Raw genomic sequence first — 23,226 nt, 5'->3', positions numbered from 1 at the left:
GGGCTTCCAGAGCCCAGTAAGTGAGAGTCTCCCACCACCTTTCTATTCATATATGCATTCATATAGATATATATATTACAAATAATATAAACTGCCTAAAGCTGTCATTGTGTAAGAAGAAGAGGAGTTTGGATTTGATATCCCGCTTTATCACTACCCGAAGGAGTCTCAAAGCGGCTAACATTCTCCTTTCCCTTCCTCCCCCACAACAAACACTCTGTGAGGTGAGTGGGGCTGAGAGACTTCAAAGAAGTATGAGTAGCCCAAGGTCACCCAGCAGCTGCATGTGGAGGAGTGGAGACGCGAACCCGGTTCACCAGATTACAAGTCTACCACTCTTAACCACTACACCACACTGGAAAATAAGTGTAGATTGCAGGTACTGCATAAATAACAATGCTTTCAAACCATCTACCCAAATATGTCCTGAACCTTCCTACTTCCTTTTCCAGTACTTTACCTTGCCCTAAAATGTTACTACCTCATCGGCTGGTCTTTTTTCTTTCCTTTTTTCTTTTTATTTTTTGTTACAAAAATTTTATTGGTTTTCCACACAGTAAAAGACAATACAACAAAACAAATACAACAACACATACAACAATCAAAACAGAATAAAAAACAAATACAAACCACCACTAGAACACCAGTATTTCTTTTTCTTGGTTAGGAAAAAAAAATTCTTGTTTTAAATCTACACAGGGTGACTTCCCCCGTTTTCTCTCCTTTGGTTCCAATTCTAATTTACTTTAATAACTTCTCATCTCTAAAATTTAAATCATCCAAAATATCTAAACAGAATTCTTAATATTCATTTTTACTTCATAATACAACCTATTACTTCTTAACTTTCCTTTCCTTTTAACCAATGGCTTCCTTGCCTCACCTGTTATGAGATCTTGAACAATAATTTTCTAGGGGGAGAAATGGCCTTTTCAAAAGATGTTGAGTGAAATTCAGCATTGCACAAAGTGACATAATCTTAAGTCTTCATCCACCAACACCCCCCCCCCCCCAAATCTGGAGAATCTGTAGAGAGGGTGCTGTAGGAGATAAGAGTCCAGTTGCAGAAGTCCTTTACACTCGTGAATGAGCAGTGTTGGACTACTTTTCCCCACAGAAAGTAAAACAAGAATCCAGATCAACTGGATGTACCGGTACTTGAAAAGTTTTAACACAGTTCAAAAGAGCTTCATCTTGGTATTAAGTCTCCTACTATAATGTAATGTACTGTGTGTGGTCAAGGCAGCACTGATTTTAAGAACAAATAGCAGATAAGCTCTGAACGTTATAGTGGAGAACAGAGGAGGAGTCGACACATGACACACTGAAAGAAAGTGGGAGGCTAGAAAACCAAAGTATATCATCAGACGGTAAGTGGGAATTAAGTCTTTTAAGTGTATATTTACATTCAGAGTGTTTATACAAAGTTACTCTGAACGATTTTGCTTTAAAGCAGAGGAAGATAGTATGAAAACAATTAGGACAAAGCACAAAGGGAGTTCTGCTAGCACTTCTCATTTAGATTCCTTCTGTCAAAAGCCATCCTAGGAAGACTTGATGTCCGTAAATGCCTGGCTAAGGGGGAGGTGGGAGTTAAATTCAGCACAAGTTGTTTTCCTAAGCACACAGATGGACTAGTTGGAAAAAAGATGTGAGCACGTTGCAGTAAAACCAATATGTAAACAAACATGAAATAAGGCATTTTTTAAATACCAGGTGTGGGAAGCCTTGGCCCTCCAGATGTTGCTGAACTACAACTCCCATTATCCCTGGCTATTGGCCATGCTAGGTAGAGATTATGGGAGTTGTGTAGTCCAGCAACATCAGGAGGGCCTAAGGTTCCCTACACTAGTTTTATGCATACCATTTCTATGCCTGTTCCTCAGTTGGTGATTTTCAGTCTACAAAACTGCAGTATATTTAAGATAAGACGAAACTGCCCCTGTTAAGATGAGAGTTGGAACAAATATTACAGCTAAATAAAAACCTCCTGAAAATAGTTTTACAATATGACCCTAATTTGGAGTTTGTTGGAAAGAACAGCATGGTTATAATAAAAGTTGAGAAGAAGGATGTTTTCAGCATTCTTCCTGACTAGAATATAACCAGACAATGACTCTTCAGGAAATATTGTTATATTTTGGAAGGGTAAAAATAGATACAAAGTCTAAATTCAGACTGATACAAGAAGCAATATAACCCAGAATGTAGGGCACCATATCTAAAAACAAACAAACCCATAAATAGTTTGTGTCCTTAACAGATAGAACACAGTTTTGAAATGTACATATTGGAACAAGGTCATTTGAAATCAATGTGAACAAAGTGTTAAGTGGCTTTTCTGGTGCTTTCTTGCTCTGCTGCAAAATAAAGGCATTTTCACTATGTCACTAAAAAACTGCTTTTCCCACACCTGTAATGTGGGTGTAAAGTCTGCATTGGCTGACATGCACATTTGATTTCAAAATAAGACTCTTCCACTTTCTATTCAAAATAATGATACAAAGGCCCATGATGCAGTTCTACTGGTGAAGCCAAGCAGGGCAATTTCTGGCCCTGCATTCTGCAAAACTGATCTTATCCTGGGAACTGTATATAAGTTGCTCTTGCAAGAAGGACAGAGTGCAAACATAAAGCAGTAAGAATAAATAACATGCCCAAGTACCCACACATGACGTACAAGAAGCTAAAAGATAGTGTTTGATATGGGCTGTTTCTTAAAATGACATTTTTGAAAAGCAAACATGAGAGAAAGAATTCCACTATAACTGTGCTTTATAGCCATTCACAGATAAGCTGCTCTTGAAGGTGGCTACAATGGGCATTTGTCCATGCCCCCAAGACCAGCAGAAGGTCCATTGCTGTAATAGTCACCATTTCCACTTTGGCACCGAGTATCCAAGAAGATCAGTTGGAGCCTGATAGAATTCTCAGTTTGCATATCCCACATCTTTGTTAGGGAGTTGGTAGAGCATGAGATGCTTGATCTCAAGGTCCAGAGTTACGAGTCACACGTTGGGCAAAAGATTCCTACATGGTAGGCGGTTGGACTAGACCCTCATGGTCCCTTCCAACACTACAGATTGAGGGTGCAGTGCCCAATGGTCTCAAAAATTCTAGGGTCAACATTGTTCATGAACTGTTCCATACAGTTATCTCCCCACCCCCCTGCAAAAAAATGAAGAAGCGCAGCTAAATTGTAATGTTGGGTCAATATAGCAGACAATGAAGATTCAGTCATCTTTCCTCAGATAATGTAATGTGCCTGTTTAGTGCTGTAGATTCTCTTAGCCTTTGGGCTTCTTGAGGGCCTAACAGGAAACCCCCTTCTAATTTATTTATATTTCAAGTATTCCTTTATAATTTTTTAAATCGAAAAAGATTGTAAATTAGTTTACTGTACAAGGAAATCAGAATACAGTATATAGCCATACCTCGGGCCAACTTACACCTACATACGTATGCACTCCCTCTCAGCAATTACTGTTGTTGGCACCTGTTTGTCTCGAGAGACAGTGGCAAGTTATAATGATAGCATTGTAAAATCCTTCTCTTTTTAAGGAATTATAATTCTGCCTATTAGGACAATGTGCAACTCTCTAGATGGAAAGAAACTCCTGATGCTTTCAAAGGTATGCATTGTGTCCTCATCTGTCTTTTAGTGCAGATATTCCCACACAGCTATCTGTGCATGAGTAGGACTGGATCAGGCATTTTGCCTTCCATGAGTCCATTCTCCCTTTGTGCTCTCAGTATTATATTACATTTTCCTCAATATCCAAACTGCGTGCCATGCCAGCAGATACCACAGGAGGGTGCCCTGTACATACCAACATACCAACTCTGCTGTAGCATGAAATAAAGCTGGGTAGATGGAAACTTTTAGCAGAGCTAAGGTACATAATCTTCCCGAGTGTGTAGCACACAGGCCTATAGCAGAATATAATGGCAGTCTTTTTGAATATTACGGCAATGTTTCCTGAAACATTCACTTCTTATATCTAGGTTATTCATTCCATTTTAGGAAATATTTTCCCCTAATATGTTACTGAAACCTACCTTAACAAAGTCTTAACTCTTTGTCTTTGTGCTGTTTCCCCTCTTAGGAGAAGAATGCCGGTCAGTGGCTATTAGACAGGATCACTAAGGCTAAGTGTGGAAAATACATGTTCAGTGTAGTGCTTTGAGAAATTGCTAGAGATATCTGAAGGGGGAGATTGCTGATCCTGTGTAAAGCCATTCTCGTGCATTGGGTGGGTCCACAATCCACATTAAATTAAGCACTTTAAAAGAAAGTTAAACATATGCTTACATAACTCCCAGTGAAATCAATGGGACTTTAACAAGCGCCTAACTTTGGTTGTGTCATGTCCAACCAAATTAACCATCTTTTTTTTAAGTGTTAAATTATCTTCTTAAACTTGCTCAGTACCAATTCCTTGCTATATCAAGCTGTCTAAAAACATACCTCTTATGGGTAAGTAACATGAAATTACCCAGTATAGATTAAGAGTGTGTAGAGAGGCCAATTCATATACGAAAGTGCCTTAGGTTAATTCAGCCCAAAGCAAATTTTACAAGTTCCCAAGGAGTATTTGTACACACACATATACTGGACATTGACTCTCAGACTTAAGTTTTGTATATGAGATGCAAATGATGGGATCCAAAGCAAGTTACATCTAAATATCTTTGAAATTAATAAACTATTCAGTCTAATTTTTTAGCTATTACAAAAGACCAAGAAAATGATAAAAAGAAAACTAGGCGGTAGGTAAATTTGAATACATTGACAGTTATAACACAAATAATAGCCTTTCCTTAATAAAAATCACTTGTAACACCAATAAAAATGTAGCAACTTTGAAATGAATGTGCTTTAATTCATTGGCAACTCAGTTATCTCTCTGATTTTAAGCAGACGTGTGAAAGTACCTTTCAAGCAAAATTCAAGCAGAATTAGTAACAATGCATTTGATATATACACCTGCAGGATGGTTTCTTGTTGTTTAGTCGTTTCGTTGTGTCCGACTCTTTGTGACCCCATGGACCAGAGCACGCCAGGCACTCCACTGCCTCCCACAGTTTGGCCAAACTCATGCTAGTCGCTTCGAGAATACTGTCCAACCATCTCATCCTCTGTCGTCCCCTTCTCCTTGTGCCCTCAATCTTTCGCAACATCAGGGTCTTTTCCAGGGAGTCTTCTCTTCTCATGAGGTGGCCAAAGTATTGGAGCCTCAGTTTCAGGATCTGTCCTTCCAGTGAGTACTCAGGGCTGATTTCCTTAAGAATGGATAGGTTTGAACTTCTTGCAGTCCATGGGACTCTCAAGAGTCTCCTCCAGCACATAATGGTTTCTTACTATGCCCTAATTACAGCATGGGCCACTAAGAACAAGTGGGAAGGAGAGACAGAAGTCATAAAAATAAAATGCACCTATTGATGGGCAGTGGGTAAGGGATTTGAGGCTGCAGTATAAGAGGAGGACCAGGGAACAGTAAAAAAAAAAGTCTCTCTCATCCTCCCCTTGACCAGGCCTCACAGAATCCCCTGTAGCCTCAGAGCCTTAACAGATGCTGCTTTCACATTTTAATGCGTTGCTCAAAAGTTGATCCATTGCCATGGCAAAGAAAATACTTCAGCTTTTTTTTTTTTTTGCTATGTACAAATGGAAGTGATGCAGCAAAGACTACCTAATGTACTAATAGATAATCAGATGCCCACTTACAGCTGTGATAATGGGAAGCAGATTTATAGTGAGAGAACAAGCTGCCCTCACACCTACAAAATCTTCAGAAATTCATGATGAGTGGTCTTTACCACTCAGTGGATGACAAACCAATCGTGAGTCAACAATGTGACGGTGAGGCCCAAAAGGTCAATTCTATTTCAGGCTGCATTATTAACACAATGTACCATCCACTGCCCAGTCTTGGGAAGTAACAGTGCTGCTGTTGTGGTTTTCCTTCCTACTCGACTCTGGTCCGATTCGAAGTGCTGTGTTCAGTCCTGGCCACCCACAAGTCAAGGAGGATGTTGACAGGCGCAAATGGCTCTTAAGGAGACCTCTGAGCCACACAAGTGAAAGCTAAAAATGTGGGAGCGTGCCATGCTCAGTCTCTAGAAGAGCAGATGACCCAGGTTGTGTACAGGCTTTCTAAAATGTGCAGACACTGATGGATGCACTGGCCATGTCCTGGCTGATACATGGTCACTGTCAGTCTGAAGGAGGCCTTTGCACACAGGGATATCCAAATGTCCATCCACACCAATGGAGATTAAAGAGCAGGGGTGGAGCAAAGGGGGTGCGGTGGGGGCAATCCGCCCCGGGGGAGTGTGACACTCCGTGCGACCCCCAAGCCTACAGTGAGCGACAGCCATGATGGCCCGTCTGGGCCACCGGGAAAGCTCTCCCCCTTTCCCCAGGCTCGCTGTAGGCTTGGGAGGCAGAGGGTACCGTTGCCCCACCGCCCAGTAAAAAGCCTCGCTCTGTGACTTGCTCTCTCACCCGCTCGGCGCTTTGCTTCCTTCCCGCTCGGGCTGCGGACAGAGGCGAGGGGCAGGCCAGGAAGGTGTGTCAGTGGCCCAAGAGAAGCGTCCCCTCCTGCCCCTCCCCTCCACCCACAGCCCAAGCGGGAAGGAAGCTAAGCGCCGAGCAGGTGAGCGAGCAAGCTGTGGAGTGAGGTTTTTTACCAGGCAGCAGGGCAACGGCGCCTCCCAAGCCACCCAGTAAAAAGCCTCGCTCCGTGGCTTGCGATTTTCCGGCACCACCATCAGCAACCCGCTATGTAGCGCGCATGCGCAGTGTCACTATATAGCAATGCCCCGCCCCCGGGTGCACGTTGTGTTTGCCACTCCGGGTGGCCGAGCGGCTTCCTACACCTCTGTTAAAGAGCACCAATATGTATTCTGTACCCATGGACTGACACTGATTCATGGGTACTAGATGACTGAAGAAGGTTTATACAGTGGTGCCTCGCAAGACGAAAATAATTCATTCTGCGAGTGCTGTCGTATAGCGAATTTTTCGTCTTGCGAAGCACCAACGGGAGAATAGCGGTTTGACGGGGGGAGGGAATCGGAATTTTTTTCGTCTTGCGAGGCAAGCCCATTGAAAAATTCGTCTTGCGAGACAGCCTTCCGCTAGCGAATGCCTTTCGTCTAACGAGTTTTTCGTCTAGCGAGGCATTCGTCTAGCGGGGTACCACTGTATTAGAAAGATATCCGTATTTTGTAAGGTGCTTAAATTATGGCAGAAGGAAAGGTGGGTGGTGGTTGCTGCTGCTGCTGCTGCTGCTGCTGCTGCTGCTGCTGCTAAATGAAATCCACAAGCCCCAAACATAAGTTTTACCATTTTAGGGCTTGCCGATCAGAAGGTCGGCAGTTCAAATCCCTGCAACGAGGTGAGCTCCCATTGCTCGGTCCCTGCTCCTGCCAACCTAGCAGAAAGCACGTCAAAGTGCAAGTAGATAAATAAGTACCGCTCCGGCAGGAAGGTAAACGGCGTTTCCGTGCACTGCTCTAGTTTGCTAGAAGCGGCTTTGTCATGCTGGCCACATGACCTGGAAGTTGTACGCCAGCTCCCTCAGCCAATAAATCGAGATGAGCGCCGCAATCCCAGAGTCGTCTGCTACTGGACCTAACGGTCAGGGGTCCCTTTACCCTTTACCTTTAAAGACTTCTTAAAATCAGTAGCTAAAAAAAGTCTGCCCACCTTAATGTACTTTCTGGGGCAGCACTAGCAGAGTGATATATACCTTTTTTCATCATCCCTGTGCTATTATTAGTTGCTGATCAGTGAATGAAGGGCTAACTACACTTTCCATGCTAGCGTGCACAACAGTGGTCTAATATGTTTTGCATTGGAGCTCTTGGGAAGAGGTACTTGGTACTTTTCCCACCTGCCCTATCCCATCTCCAAATTGCCCCCACCCCAAGAAGTTTTTCCCCCCTTGTGGAGTTTTGACCACACATTCCCAAGGACAACTGTGTGTTTCAGGTCACTGATGTGCAGTTTAAAGCCATTAAACTGTGTGTGTGTGTGTGTGTGTGTGTGTGTGTGTGTGTGTGTGCTTATAGTGGGGCAGTGGTGGGCAGGGAACCAGTTAAATGCATCTCCGTTCCCAAAAACTCCCAAGGGAAGTGACTTCCTCATTTAAAGGATGTCACTTGAACATAGCATCTCGCCTGGGCCTTGAATGAACATATGTGCTCCATCAGTGGTATGCCAACTTGAAAAGGAGGGTGTGTGTGTGTGTGTGTGTGTGTAAATTTGCTTATAACCCTTAAGAAGTATCAATTTTAAAGAATAATATTGGAAATACATCATAAAGAAATGTAAGACTGTAATTGTATTTTTCAACAATAAAAGCCTCCTCCCTTTACTAGTTCATTTGCTTCACATATGGGTGGAGGAAATCCTCAAGAAAGCAAAGATTAACCCATTGCATGTGGAGTAGGCTGTCTCTTTGGTCTGCTGGCCCCCTGAAGACCACTACTAGGCAAGAGAGCCACACTACACCTTATTTCTCCTGGTAATTACATTGGTCTGTTTTCTTATATGCGTGACAATGTCAAAAGGACACAATGTGTGTGTTGTGAAACAACTGTTCCTCTACCCTAGCCAAATAAATAAATTATCTGCATTGAAACAAATGTGGGATGAGATCCTCATGTGGACTTCACATCTAAGTAAGCGGGTCCTGTGCACAGTCAAAACCACAATGGCAGGTCCTTTCATAAATAGGGCTCATGGTTCAATCCCCAGTGTGTCTCATTAAAAGGATCTCAAAAGGAAGAAGTGGCAAAGTGAGTGCAGGGCCAGGGCCTGTGGCACACATAGCTCTGGCCTCCAACACCTCGGTACAATTCCCTGCAGCTCAGTACCTGCTGCCTGAGGCCATCTCACTCCGCCTAATGCTTGGACCAGCCCTGATTCACTGCTAAATGTGCATGAAAGAGTTCACTGGAAGTCCAGAACATTTTGCTGATCCTATTATTGCTTTCAACACTGAGACCGACTCAGAAATTCCAGCAGTGGGAAGCAGCTGCCAGGCACGGGAGATGGACCTGTCAGGATCTAGCTGGGATTTCATGGTCCACAGGGACAGGAGAAGGGCTTGCCACAAGGCCTCTGCTGCAGGTGTGTGGCATAGGCAAGGCCTTTAAAATCTACCTTATTCAACCTGGTGCCCTCCAGATGTTGTTGGACTCCAGCTTCCATCAGTCCTAGCCAGCATGGTCTGGGATGATGAGAGAGTTGTGGTCCAAGATTTCTGGAAGGAGGACCCAGCTGAATAAGGCTGATTTAGATGAAGATAAAACAAAAACAAAACCCTTCCAGTAGCACCTTAGAGACTAATGTTTCTGCAGGTGTCACAGCTCTTAAAGGTAAAGGGACCCCTGAGCATTAGGCTCAGTCGCGAATGACTCTGGGGTTGTGGCGCTCATCTCGCTTTACTGGTCAAGGGAGGCGGCGTACAGCTTCCGGGTCATGTGGCCAGCATGACAAAGCCGCCGTTTACCTTCCCGCCGGAGCGGTACCTATTTATCTACTTGCACTTTGTGCTTTCAAACTGCTAGGTTGGCAGGAGCCACAGCTCTTAAGACAGGCCAAAGCACCTGTGGTTAAGCTTTCCTTTCCTTTTCAAAAAATCCTATTGTTTCTCCTCCTCTTCCTCCTCACAGCATGTTACCTGGCTGCTATGGGAGCCCATGAGTGGCAGCCCTTAAATATAATGGTCTTGTTTTGAAGGCAGTGGCAGTTAAATGTCCTGGCATGGGCCCTGGCTTCCTTCCTTCCCCGCTCACACATCCCTCCTCCTCCCCCCCCCCCCCGCCTGTTTTGTCCTCGTTTTTTTTGTTATTGTTCAGCCCACAGCAATGTGATCTGGTGCCACCCCTCCCCCCCTGCCGCCTCAGAGGGAAGCAGCTCAGACGTTTCCGAGGCTGGTGGTGTCACTGACTTGATTCAATGCCAGAGCAAAGGAGGGAGGCACAGGCGGCGTTCCCATAGAACCAGAGAGGCAGAGAAAGCAGCAGCAGCAGCGCGTCGCTCCTTGGGGACCGATGATGGTTACTTCTGCCTTGAGACCAGCTTCTTTGTGCATCCCAGGAGGAAGGAGTCTACATCCTTAGCAGACAATAAACTCCTCGCTGAGTTCTAGCCCATCAACAGCATGCAGCCGCTCCTTCCTCTCCTCGCCTTCCCTCCCCAACCCCAACCCCCAACTCCACTCGACAAGGCAGACTGTGAAACAAGCTCACAAGCAGAAGTGGGTGGGCAGATATACCTGGAATTGAAACGAGAGACATCCCACCACCAGTATTAAAATCCTAATCGTGCAAAAAATCAGCTGAAGACATAATGGTCTGTTTTTGTTTTCCTAATCTTACATTTCTAAACCTTCCATTTTAAACTGGATTCTGGAATCATTGCAAGGATTTGTCCATTTAACCATTTCATTAGTCTCTCTGATTTTCTAAGGTGGTCCTTAGCAGGGGAACAGCTGCATGCCAGATGCCAATAGATTAGCATAACCCATTGTCCTTGTTTGCATGTAACACTAAGACAAACCATGGCTTAATGTGAAGGAGCAAGCATGCAGGCTCCTGAACTGGAGTTTGGGGCTGCTTTGCTGGGCATCTGCTACTCCCTGTGCTGCACTGTGCTAAACCATGGTTTGGCTCGTGGTTTAGGTCTCCCAGACAAAGCTTGGCTGCAGCTTGTGGTTTGCCTGGGAGAACTAAGCCATGAGCTTGGGTTTGGACAACACACGATGGTTTAGCTTGGGAGCAAAATAACCAGGGAGAACGAAAGCTGCCATGATCTCATTCACACTAAGCCATGGTTTGTGATGAATCAGGCCACTGCATGTGGGCCTGACCGGACAGAACCATTTAGTGAAAACAATTGTGACCGCTTCTGATTTGTAGCGGTGTTTGGATGTGTGATGTTGGTTGCTATGGACTGTCTGTAGCAATTGTCCAGCCTCGCGGGGCATACAACAGAAAACAAGGTAAAACAATACATAAATCTTGAGATCAGACTTCAGGCAAGGTCAAAAGGACAAGCAATTTCAGAATGTAAGATCCAGGATCATATATAATGCTGGTATGCAGAACTGGAACGAGAACCAATCAGAATTCAGATTGTGATTTTCAACAAAGAACAGCAAAGAGCTAGGGCTTTATGCTTAGAGCTGAGGAGTCTAATGCTGCGAACTTCATAGAACAGGATCTGCAGAAAAGTTCCACAAAATACTATTTCAAGGGATGATGTTTCGGCGCTATGATGTTTGCCCAAGCCACACATGCTCCCCTCGAGGTGGCAGGGATGATACATTTTTCCAGGACTTGGCCTGCAATAATTTGCACATGGGAAATGAAATGCTGCTTGGAGAAAGGGAGAGAAATGTTCCTGGTTGAGGGGCTGTAGCTAAGAGGTGGAGCCCATGCTCTAGCATACAGAAGACCTCTGGTTCAATCTCTGCTGTCTCCAGGTAGGGCAGGGAATGCCTGGATCCCTGGAGAGATGCTACCAGTCAGTGTAGACCAAGGTTTCCAAAACTTGGGTCTCCGGGTGTGGGTGTGTGTGGTCTCTGAGAGATGAAGAGAGGGAGAAAATGAATGAATGTGTGGTCTATGTGTATGTGTGATTTGTGTTAGAGGAGGAGAGCTACACATCAGTAGCTAGAAAAGGAGAGACGTACAGGGATACCTCAGTTTACAAACTTAATCCATTCCAGACACGGGCGTCGCAAGGGGGGGCGGTGGGGTGGTAGGCCCCTGGTTCCAGGGGAGGGGGGGGTGACACTTGGGCCAGCCCCGCCCCATTGGTAGACCGAGCAAGCCACTGAGCGAAGCCGCTCCGCCCCGTGGCCTGTCCGGGGTCCGCCCGCCAGCGCTGCTATGGGGCTGCCCTGTGCGATTGGGACGGGGAAGCCCCAGGAGCCGGCGCTCGCTCAGCAGGTTGCCGCTGGAGCAGCAGCGCCGGCGGGATGGACTGCGTAGTCCATCTCAGCCAGCGCTGCTGCTCCCCGGCGACTGAGCGCCGGCTCCTGGGGCTTCCTCCTCCGTGGTGCTTTAAAGCAGCACGGAGGGGGAAGCCCCAGGAGCCGGCGCTCACTTGGCGGGTCACTGTTGGAACAGCAGTGCCGGCGGGATGGACTGCGCATGCCCAGATTTCCGCGCATGCGCAGTCTGTCCTGACGCATGTGCCATGACGTCACGACACATGCGTCAGGTCGCCCCGCCCCAGGGGGGGGTGCTTTGGCATGGCAACGCCACCCTGGGCACCCGAGAGGCTTCCTACGCCTCTGATTCCGGAAGTCTGTTCTTAAACTGAAACTGTTCTTAAACTGAGGTGCGCTTTCCCTAATGAGGCCTCCCGCTGCTGGTGCCCTTCCACCGTTTGGATTCCGTACTCAGACCAAGGTAAAGTTTGCAAACACTATTTCTGGTTTCACGGAGTTCATAAACCAAATCGTTCTTAAACAGGACTGTTCTTAAATCGAGGTACCACTGTATATGTGAAATAGGTGTATGAGTGAGCAAGAGAGATTCACCTGTGTCTGTGGTGAGAGTGCATGAGAGTGTGAATGGTGTGGCCACCTTGCATATTTTCTGGAGACTGGGCAATGCTCCCTGTGTTGTTGTAGGACAGCAACAGCATCATTGTAGGCATGCATGAATATTGTGCTATCACCACAATTAGGACCAGCTGACTTCCTATGGTAAGCATGAGGTTGTCCAGGGGAGGGGAGGGAGCAGCAATGACTGCACTCTCTCTAGTTTTGTGTTATGCCACAACCTCATGGCAGCCATGTTATGTTATACCATGCCCTCTAAGACAGCCATTTTATGACTGGCACCCACAAGACTCTCTCAAAATGTGCCTGCTGGTCCAAAAAGTTTGGCAACCCCTGTTGCAGTATATTAAAATGAAGCACTATAGCAAAACAGTATAACTAAGCAATAAACAAATTAAAAAGAACCAGAGGAGAAAAACTGTCAAGAGGGACATTTTTAGAATGTATTTTGAAATAATAGTTTTCAATTCCCACTGAAAAGCAGGGAATTTTGTGTGTGCAGATAATATTCCATAATCTGGGAGCCATGATAGAAAACGATCCTTTCTCTTGTCCTCAGCAACATAACTCTTGCCCGAAAGGCCTCAGTTGAACATAGTTCTCAAGCAGGTTCATGTGAGAGGCGGTGGGCAATTCATGAGATAGCCTGCCCCCAAACAATTTAGGCAGTGGTGGCGGGAGCCCATTGAGGCTGGTGGGAGCCCAAACAATAGGCAGCATCAGTGCCAAGGACAGGCAGAACAGTCTGGTTTTGTCCTTGTCCATCTCCCTGCTGAGTTCCACAAGGGCAATACCGAGACTAAGGAGGAGAAGGAAGCTGGCAGGCAGTACCACCCTGTGGACTGGCAAGGAAGGAAAGCAGGAAGGGCTGGCAGAGAGACTGGGGTTGGTGAGGCCCTTAATGGACCTGCCTCCACTGAGTTTAAAGACTTTAAAGACTAATGACAGCACCTTGAATTGATCCTGGAAGCAAACTGGCAGCCAGCTGAAGTTAACGTAAACCTGTCATCCCACGGGCCATTCACGCAATCACCTGTACTAAAGGACGATGTGGAGCAGCCTGTGACAAAAGCGCCAGCAGCTTGGGATAAGTCCTTCCCATCTCCAGCTTCTCTTTGCTGCAAGATCACCTTCTGTTCCAGACCGCGGGAGTCAGAGACGTAGCGGCAGGAGAAAGTTCAATCGAAGAGACTTCCAGGTAAGGAAGGCCTTGTTCTGTTTGGCTTTGTATGTGCTTGACAGGCACTGACGGGAGGTGGGTGAGCCATGAGGCAGGCAGATGTTTTAGCAACATCTTGTGTTAAGAATCCTGTTTCCCAAAGCAGGATGTCATTAGGCATGTTTTCCCATTTTCCCCAACAGCTTTCTGACAGGAGGAACAATCTGACAGATAATTCATGGTGGCAACAATAAAAAAACTCAGGCCAATTAAAGAAGCAGCAACAATATGGAAAGCCTCCCTTGGCTTTCTTTGGTGAGGAGAGGAGCAGAGACCCTCTTTTGGGCAGGCTATAGTCAGGCTGCCAAGATGGGGGATTTCCCGTTCCCATTGTTTAATGAATCTTTACCGTTTACTCTCTTTTGCGGTTAAGCTGCAGGCACTGGAAAAAGCAGGAGCCCTGCTGATCATAGCTGAGTGAGAGACACATAAACAGTCTTGCAAGGCAAGGCCACCTCTTCTGATGTTCACAACCACCCACATTTCTATGCCTTTCAGGCAGAGCTGGCAGCAGGCGTTGTTGGGCTCTTGCCAAAGTCCACAACCCTCCTGGGGCTCCAGAGCTGACTCTCAAAGCCTCCTGGCCCTTCTGCTGCTCCTCTTTCTCACAGCCATTGATGCCTATTCCCTTCTCCAGACATGCAAACAATGATCAGGATGAGGAGGTGGAAGCTCCTCCTTTTGCATTTTTTCTTCTGAGTGGTTGTAGGCTCAGAGGCAGAGGGCAGGGGAATGGCCAGTGGTAGGAAGGAAATGGGAGGACCTCATACTGGGAGGACAGGGATGGAACCACTGAGGACTTCTTGCCCAAGTGCCCCTCAAAACTTGGAGCTGGCATTGCAGTGCACAGAGATATTCCCCAAAAAGCAGCCTGTGAAGAGGGATCCCACATCTTGCCCGTGATGTTGCCAGTGAGATGGTACTCTGGCAATCCTGTTTTTCTTTATATGGCAGTTACTTTGAGACGAAAATTAACACTTCCAACCTCTTTGACTGAGCACATTGTGTCTGTTTGGAACCTTACAAATGTTGATGGTACAAATGGTAGAAATCTCTCATGTTTTTACATTTTTTGCAAAGAGGATCCCACTGCTTCCATGCAAGAGAAAACCGTAGTTGCAGTGAAATACTCAGCATTAAAGTTACAATATTTACCGGTAACTCCGTCCTTGAGAAAATGAAATTCCCCATCATTCTGCCTCACTCTGAAGCTCAGGCAAGTAGTAAGTAGTGAACGAGACACAGTTTTCACTAATGTGATCTGTATCTATAGGTAGGGCTTATAACATCAAAAGGCACTATTTCCCCACTTGATTTCTTGCACTCATTATTTTATTTTATTATAAAAGGGGGGTGGTGGAAATTAAATACACTTGTCTGGCAATACCCTTTGACTGGATTTATCGCTTTTCCTCCTTGCAATAAATTAGACGGCCACTAGATGTCTCTGCACGCTACGCTCACAGGGTGACTGGCTGTGGTGTCTCTTCTGTGTCATGGAGAAGAGAAGACAAAGCTGGACCTTGGGCTGTGTGGAAGCCTGTTTGCTTGCGCCTGAAGCTTGCAGAGTGATTCCATATGCCACAGTTTTATAAAACGGGGCTGCCAACTCTTGAGGGTGTGAAGCGACAAGAACAGCAAACCAAGGGGCATGCACAGATCATGTAGTGTTGTTGAAGGTGGCCAAGACTCTCCATCTACAGATGCCACAGGGGGGATCATGAGCTACTGTGAAGCCAGACTATCTCCTGGCCAAGCACAAGCACTTGGCATAATGGGGTATTCACTGGGTCACATGTGCCCTAGCAGGACCCACCTGCCACGAACCCCGTGGAGATGTCATAGAGAAGGTGGTCAGACGACGAGGAGCAGGAGAAGAGTAGGGAGTTAGAGTGTTTGACTTAGGGGAAGGTCCTAGTGCAGGCTTCCTGAACCTCGGACCTCCAGATGTTTTGAGACTACAATTCCCATCATCCCTGACCACTGGTCCTGCTAGCTAGGGATCATGGGAGTTGTAGGCCAAAAACATCTGGAGGGCCGAGGTTGAGGAAGCCTGTCCTACTGTCCTAGTGGGTTGGGGCATGGGCGTAGCCAGGATTTTTGTTAGGAGGGGGCAGGCCTTTTGTTGGGGGGCAGAACCTCAGTTAGCTATGTATTTTTATTGGTTTGGGGGAGCAGCTGTCCCCCCTGCCCCCCCTTAGCTACGCCCATGGGTTGGGGCATGAGGATCCAGGATCCTGAGAGGTGCCTGATCCCAGTGACTTGGAAAGTGGAGGCCTGAACCCAGGAGAAAGGCCAAGTGGGTTGTCTGTCTCCATGCTATGATATACATCAAGTGCAATATCGGGGCACTGGTGCCTCCCCTGTCATTGACGAAGGAGGCACTTAGGGACAAATCTGACAGCAAGTTGACTCCCCCTCTGCTTCCAGGGCTGTGGCTGCATGAACAGACTTTGCACTTGCTTGCTTGCCCAATCCCAAAATTCCAGATGCCAACTGTATGAGCAGCTGCCCTGCTCTTCAAAAGGGGAGCACAGGGTTGGAACAAAGTCTTAGCTGATGCCTAGCCATGTATCATAGAGCTGTGCCTTGTGAACTTGTAACCTGTAGACCCATGTTGGGATGTTGTACTAAATTCTTGAATACAACCATTAAAGCTCCAAACCTGGGTAATAGTTGGAGTTCCAAGTCTGACGGGGGAAACCAGGACACCACCAGAATGGATGCTTTTCCTGTTCTCACCACCACTGTGCCTGCAGCCACTTTCTCCCCTCCCAGGGGTGGCGCTGATGCATCCACCAGCCGCTGCCCCATTCCGTGGTTCACGGGCTTACCTGGCATTGGTGCTGCAGTGGCACTTGCTCAGCTTCTGGCAATGACAGCCACCACCTTTGCATGGAGGAGAAATCTGACATAGTTTGCACTGAAAGGCAAATCTACCTCATCCACACTTTCTGAACCAAAACACAGCCTTCCATTGAAATTTGAACTTCTCTGAGTTTTGCAGTGCAGTTCACCAACCAAAAGTGTGCAGAAATGCATGTACACAAAGTGTAAAGGGTGCATTAAAAATGTGTAAAGGTAAAGGGACCCCTGACCGTTAGGTCCAGTCAAGGATGACTCTGGGGTTGCGGCACTCATCTCGCTTTACTGGCCAAGGGAGCCGGCGTACAGCTTCCGGGTCATGTGGCCAGCATGACTAAGCTGCTTCTGGCGAACCAGAGCAGCGCACGGAAACACCGTTTACCTTCCCGCTGGAGCAGTACCTATTTATCTACTTGTACTTTGACGTGCTTTCGAACTGCTAGGTGGGCAGGTAAAAATGTATCTCAGTGAAAATAACATACAAAAATGCATTGTAGTTTGGAAAATTTCTTAGCCAAAAATAAGTCTATTAGGAGGAATTGGCATCAAAGTGCCAATGAATCTCCTTGAAGAGTTTGCAAATTGATGCGGAAATATGGAGAACTAAAATGGAAAAAAGAGAGAATCCAAAATGGAGAGATTCGCCCATTCCTACCACCACAGGTTATGCCCATGAGTGAGCAGGTAAGAGGGAAATGGTGGCTGCCCAGTGCCCCACCTCCTCCCTGTCCTCTTCACAAGTGAGCAATCTTACCTGGCAGCCCTCCTGCATGGTGTGGGGGACCAGGAAAAGTGACAGTTGCTGCCAGGGAGGGCACCAGGGCAAGGCCACACAGGAACGCAAACTGCGCACTTCATTGCTGGTGAAGCTGCTGCTGTTTGAGAGGGCATCCTTTCACAAGTGACCGGAAGAGCACATCAAGCATGAAATGCAAATGTCAGTCCATCTTCTAGTATGAACCTCAACTGAACGGAGAATGAATCTGTAGCACACATTACACCAGCGTGCTAAAGTGCCACCCTGCCAGCCTGGAAGCTAAGCAGTGTTTCATAATGACACTTGTGGAAATGACCTTAAATCTGCCAGCTTTGGATTTATGAACAGCAAGGAAATAAGTATATATCTTGTGCATCACTGTATCAAGGCTGCTTTGCCCAAATGACCCAGAGCAAATGCAATACCATAATATACAATACTTGCAGCATGGAGGCTGGTTCTTCTGAGAGCAGCCCTACTGAAATCAATGGACCTATGGTTGTCATGCCCTGTACTTTCAATGGGTCTACCTGAGTAGGATGAGCATAGGATGCAACCCACCATCATAGAACCACTGAATTATGGAGTTGAAAAGGACACCCTTGGGTCATCTAGTCCAACCCTCTGTGCTGCAGGAACCACAGCTAAAGAATCCTTGACAGGTGGCCATCTGACCTCTGTTAAAAAACCCTCCAGTGAAGGAGAGTCCACCACCTTCTGAGGTAGTCCACTCCACTGTCAAACAGCTCTTACCACCAGAAAGTTCTTCCTAACTTTTAATGGGAATCTCCTTTCTTGTAATTTGAATCCATTGGTTTGAGTCCTATCCTCTAGGGCAGCAGAAATTAAGTTTGCTCCATCTTCACTGTGACAGCTCTGTAGATATTGAAGATGGCTATCATATCTCCTCTCAGCCTCCACTCTTCCAGGCTAAACATACCCAGCTCTGTCATAAGGCTTGGTTCCCAGACCCTTAAACATTCTGGTAGCCCTCCAGTGCACACGTTCCAGTTTGTCAACATCCTTCTTAAACTGTGGCGCACAGAACTGGACACAGTACTCCAGGTGTGGCCTGCCCAAGGCAGAATAGAGTGGTACTATTGCTTCCCTTGACCTGGACACCATACTTTTATTGATGCAGCCTAGAATTGTCAGTCAACTCCAATTCTGTTAAGTAGCGTGATGAGATTAAAATAATTGATTTAAAGTGTGATATCAGTGGGGAGAGTGGACCTTGGGGGCATCAGAGGAGGCCTTTGTGAGTGCACCTGTGCCCACAGGCACCACGTTGGTGACATCTGAATCAGTGAAACATTCGTTGTCTGATGGGGGTTGCCACGCTGTTCCCCACTAACATGCCGCAATGTTCTTTGGTTTATTATGGGCACCTCCACACACCTGCTTATTGCGAAGTCAATCCTGCCTGCAACATTTCCGCAGCATCCCTACGACATTGTTGTTGTCATCAAAATACCATTCTGTTCATCTCCCCTCATTTAATCCAGGCAGGATATTTTAGACTACCTGGGGCTACACTACATAAGGAAGAGCCTAATAAATAATATAAAAAACCCCTGCATGCAAAGTGTGCCTACCCACAGTTCAAAGTGAAATAAAATGTACATCACTATTTTTCTGTTAGAAATGCTGCCAGTAATCCATAACATAATCTGCCTTTGAACTTTGGGGGGGAAGGATCAAAATGATCTGAATTTGGTTTAATCTCTCCTTGATTAGTAAGAGCTGTTTTGGCTAAGAAGCCAGTTATTTTGGGATAGGTGCCCTAAAGCCCGCAGGCTATATCCAGTCAAAGTCATACTTCTAATGGAAGATGAGATCTTGGGGGAACACAGCTGATCTTATTGCTAAGGTGATGCTGCAAAGGAGTTTGGGCTTCTGTGTATGGCTGAGTACTCCCCCTTCAATTTTAACAGGCAATAGCCATCTTTTTCTGCACTTACTCTAAATGGGCTTTACTTGTGACATCCAAACCCGCTCCAAACCACCACCCCCTGCCTAACCTGGCCTCTCTTGTGCATTCAGCAGCAGGTTGGTGGTGCAGCAATCAGCAGGTGAAGTTTACATAACATGGAGATAAACATGACTACCTGCTAATGTTTGCACATCAGGCTTCTGTTGAATTTAAAGGGACAGTGAGGACAGCTGCAAAGCAGGCAATCTCCCTCCTGCTTGAAGGAAGTATGTACACATATGTTCATGCCAACATGTGTGTGTCTTCGGAAGGATTTAGTATTCACACATAGGAACAGAGGAAGCTGCTTTATACTGAGTCAGAAGAACATTGGTCTGTCTAATTCAGTATTGTTTGCAGTGACTAGCAGTGGCACTCCAGGTGTGGCTGGATGCAGAGGAGTGGTAGGAGGCACCAGCTAGACAATCCCCAAGGGAAGAAGGCTCAAAGACCGGGGATTGGTGGTGGGACACAATGAATGGTCAGAGGGAGAAGACTGGGAGGAGGAAGTGTTGGAAGCTGAAGAGGGAATGGGGTTTAGTTAGCAGGGAGAGTCTGCGGCAGAGAGCAGTCCAGAAGCAGAAGCAGGAGAGAAGGGAGGCCAAGAGGCAGAGTGGAGACAGGCTGGTGAAGAAGCGCAGGGGTCTCCCGCTCCTACTGCGACAAGCTCCCTTCCCTGCTGGTTTCCCAGGACCAGGAGAGGCATGAAGCAGCATGCCGGCATAGTCTCAGATTGCTTGGGAAAGACCCAGGAGAGGAGGACACTTAGACAGCTGTGGAAAGGCGGGGACCTTCAGTCTCCACAAGTGTCTCATGGGGCAAGACCTACCAAGAAGAGTTGCTGTGTTCATTTGACCTGGCACTCCAGAGCTGACCTTGCTTCTTCTAATAAAGTTAACTTCATTTTCTCTGTGTGATTTATTGCTGGCCCACTGCTGACACCAGGGTTCCAGACAGGGTACTATGTGGAGATGCCAGGGACTTAACTTCTGCATGCAAAGCAGATGTCCTACCACTAAGCCATAGCCCTCCCCTGCATCTGTACAAATAAAGCCAGAAATGATATTTCAAGCCTTCCGAAGCTGCTCTTTATATTTTCTGCAGACCTTTCCCTTTCCTTTCTATTGCATATAAATGTCCTAGGTGTCACATTTTCATCTTAATGACTTAGGTTATTAGTACAGCCCTGAAAGAAGCAAAGAAAAATTAACACAGACTTCATAGGCATTCTTGACAACATGAGGGCTAGAGTTCTTCTTCTTTTTTTAAAGGCTATAAAGCAGACAATTGGTAGAAGATGACTAAGCCTTATGGACCAAATAAACATCAGTAAGGCTGGAAGATCCACACCTCTGGTTATAGGTGAGCGGGGACCTTGTTAGTGAGGAAACCTGTAACTCATAAAACATTCCAGGAATAGAAGACTGTGTGTGACTCACAGCTATCAGGGCTCCCAAACATGCCTGGCCATTGAGAAGTGAAAGGCACTCCAAATGGAAGCTATAACAGAATAACCACTAGAGACAGTTCCTTGTACCCGCACTTCTCTCTCACAAATCTCATGCTAGCAATGACCTACCCGGTGGTGCTTACATTCACCCACACAGTCTGTACACTGAAAAAGACAATGGCTGCATTGAGCTGTAAATCTTTATCCTATAAGGGCCAAACTACCTGCAATGCAGGGTGTCCACCTGCAAAACATGACTTAGGCTATCTCATAGCTGTCAACCTCCCTTTTTTTGCCTTCCCTTCTGGGGAGGCTGTCAACCTTCCCTCTATTCCATCTATGGCTGGAATAAGGGAATTTCCCGCAAAAAAAGGCAAAGGTTGACAGCTATGGCTATGATTGGTCCAAAGAAGCCAGGAGTCACACAAACCAAGGTGGGATCAAGAGCCCTTAAAAAGTGAGCAGTACTATGCAGTCTTTGTCCCCTCCCTCCCACTGGAGTCCATAACTGACCTTCGGGGAAACCTGCAACTGGCTATCCTTGCTGTTTTGAGGAGACCAGAGCACTGAATTGTACATAAATAGCTTTGGATCAGTCATGTTTGAACCACAGAGCTCCTTTTGCTTCTATGCTCCTTTGTCCATCTTCTTCCCTTCTATCCTTAATAAGGCTTTGTATAATTTGACTGCTGGAGTGTGTGTTTGCCAAGCTCAAGGATTCTAGGAATCTCCCAAAAGTCTAGATTGCTTGGAGTATAGGATTGGATTGTTAAAAGAAACAGTAAGTTGCAATAGGAGAGATAGAAAGCTGAAGGGCTGGATTTATGCCCTAGATAAACAGTGAGGGACCCGGCTCGGAAACAGAGAATATGTCGTTCCTAGGATCTTGGGGCTCTTGTATTTCCTTGAGCACCCCAGATTTCTTCTTGTGGAGCGGGGAACAGCTGTGAGTTCACAGGGAAGTGGTAGCAGCTGTTACTGGGTAGTTAAGATGCAATGGGTCTACTTCGCCAAGCCGTTGTGCAAGGAAGAGTGTGAAAAGCTTTCCTGAGCCAGTATTACACTTCCCAGAGTGCTTGGGGAAATTCACTTTAAATGGGACCAGTCTCACTTTGCTGGATAACACAAATGTGAGAACATAGGAGAATTAGGAGGAATAGGCTGCCTAAACACTTTCTCCACCTACCTCTTTCCTCCTATAGCCCTTCCTCCTCCTGGGCATTTTCTCCCCAGCTTCTTAAAGTCCAAACTGCTAGAGAAGTGGGATGGGGGTTAGGATTAAGGCACCCTGCTTTTTCCTGCTGATTCTTCGCCTGCAAATATCCCCATTATTACCCAGAAAACACAAGATTTGGGAAGCCTCTGTTTATTGTGCAATGTATTCCCAGCCTCAGTTACTCCAGAGCTCCGTCTAGACTTTAGATTGGAATTGTCTACCCTGGCTAGCACTGGGTATCCAAGCAGAGGTCTTTCCCAGCTCTGCTGTTTGAGATTCTTTAATCAGAATTGCTAGGGATAGAATCTGGGTTTTTTGCATGCAAAACACGTACTGCACTGCTGAGTTATGGCGTCTCCCTTGGAATGTGTAATGCAATAATAGATAAAAGGGTATACCTCCAAGCACCTGCAGAAAGCATTTCGTTCGCCACCAAGTAGCCATATGCACACCCTTCTATTGTTTAATAAATAACCCTTTTAAAAATATGCTGCCAGGATTGCCCCCCTTTTCGGCAGTACTTTTCTGTGCCTTTAACACTGCATGACAGGAGAGCATTAAGCAGGCACTGGATCCATCAGCATATTGATATGGTGACAGCAGCCATGATGCTATGGGCAGCTTAGAGGCCTTGCCATAAAAAAGCAAGCATTTCCATACACACACCCCATACAAAATCTGGGCTCCAAAGAGAGATTTCCCTCCCCCCAAACGAGCCCCAAACACTGGGAAGGAATATTTTGACACTCTCATTTATCATATAGCACTTGTATAGCCTGAGGCGAAGCTCATTTAGTCAGAGGTAAATACGCAAAGGACCGAAACCTTAGTGTGCGGAAAGAGCGTTATGATCCTCACTGCATTCGTCATGTGAGAGAAGTTGTTAAGTTGTCCTCTTTTGTGAGTAGGGAATGCAGCCTACCATGGCCTTCCAATGAGTTTCTTGTTTGAGTTAAGATTTGAACACAGACCCCAGCTTTCCCTGCTGGCCTCATTAGTTCTGCACAGCCTAACTGAAAGCCTTCTTCATATACTTGCATTCCTCACTCTTTAATTTATTTAAGACACAGAAAGCAAAGGGCGTAGAGAGCTAAAAATAATTTGAAACCATCATACATAAATTCTGTTCTACGTACCATTTTCCTAGACTGCCAACA

The sequence above is a fragment of the Lacerta agilis genome, chromosome 6 (genome assembly GCF_009819535.1).
Source record: "Lacerta agilis isolate rLacAgi1 chromosome 6, rLacAgi1.pri, whole genome shotgun sequence".
Lineage (NCBI taxonomy): Eukaryota > Metazoa > Chordata > Lepidosauria > Squamata > Lacertidae > Lacerta > Lacerta agilis.
This window is presented reverse-complemented; position numbering follows the sequence as displayed.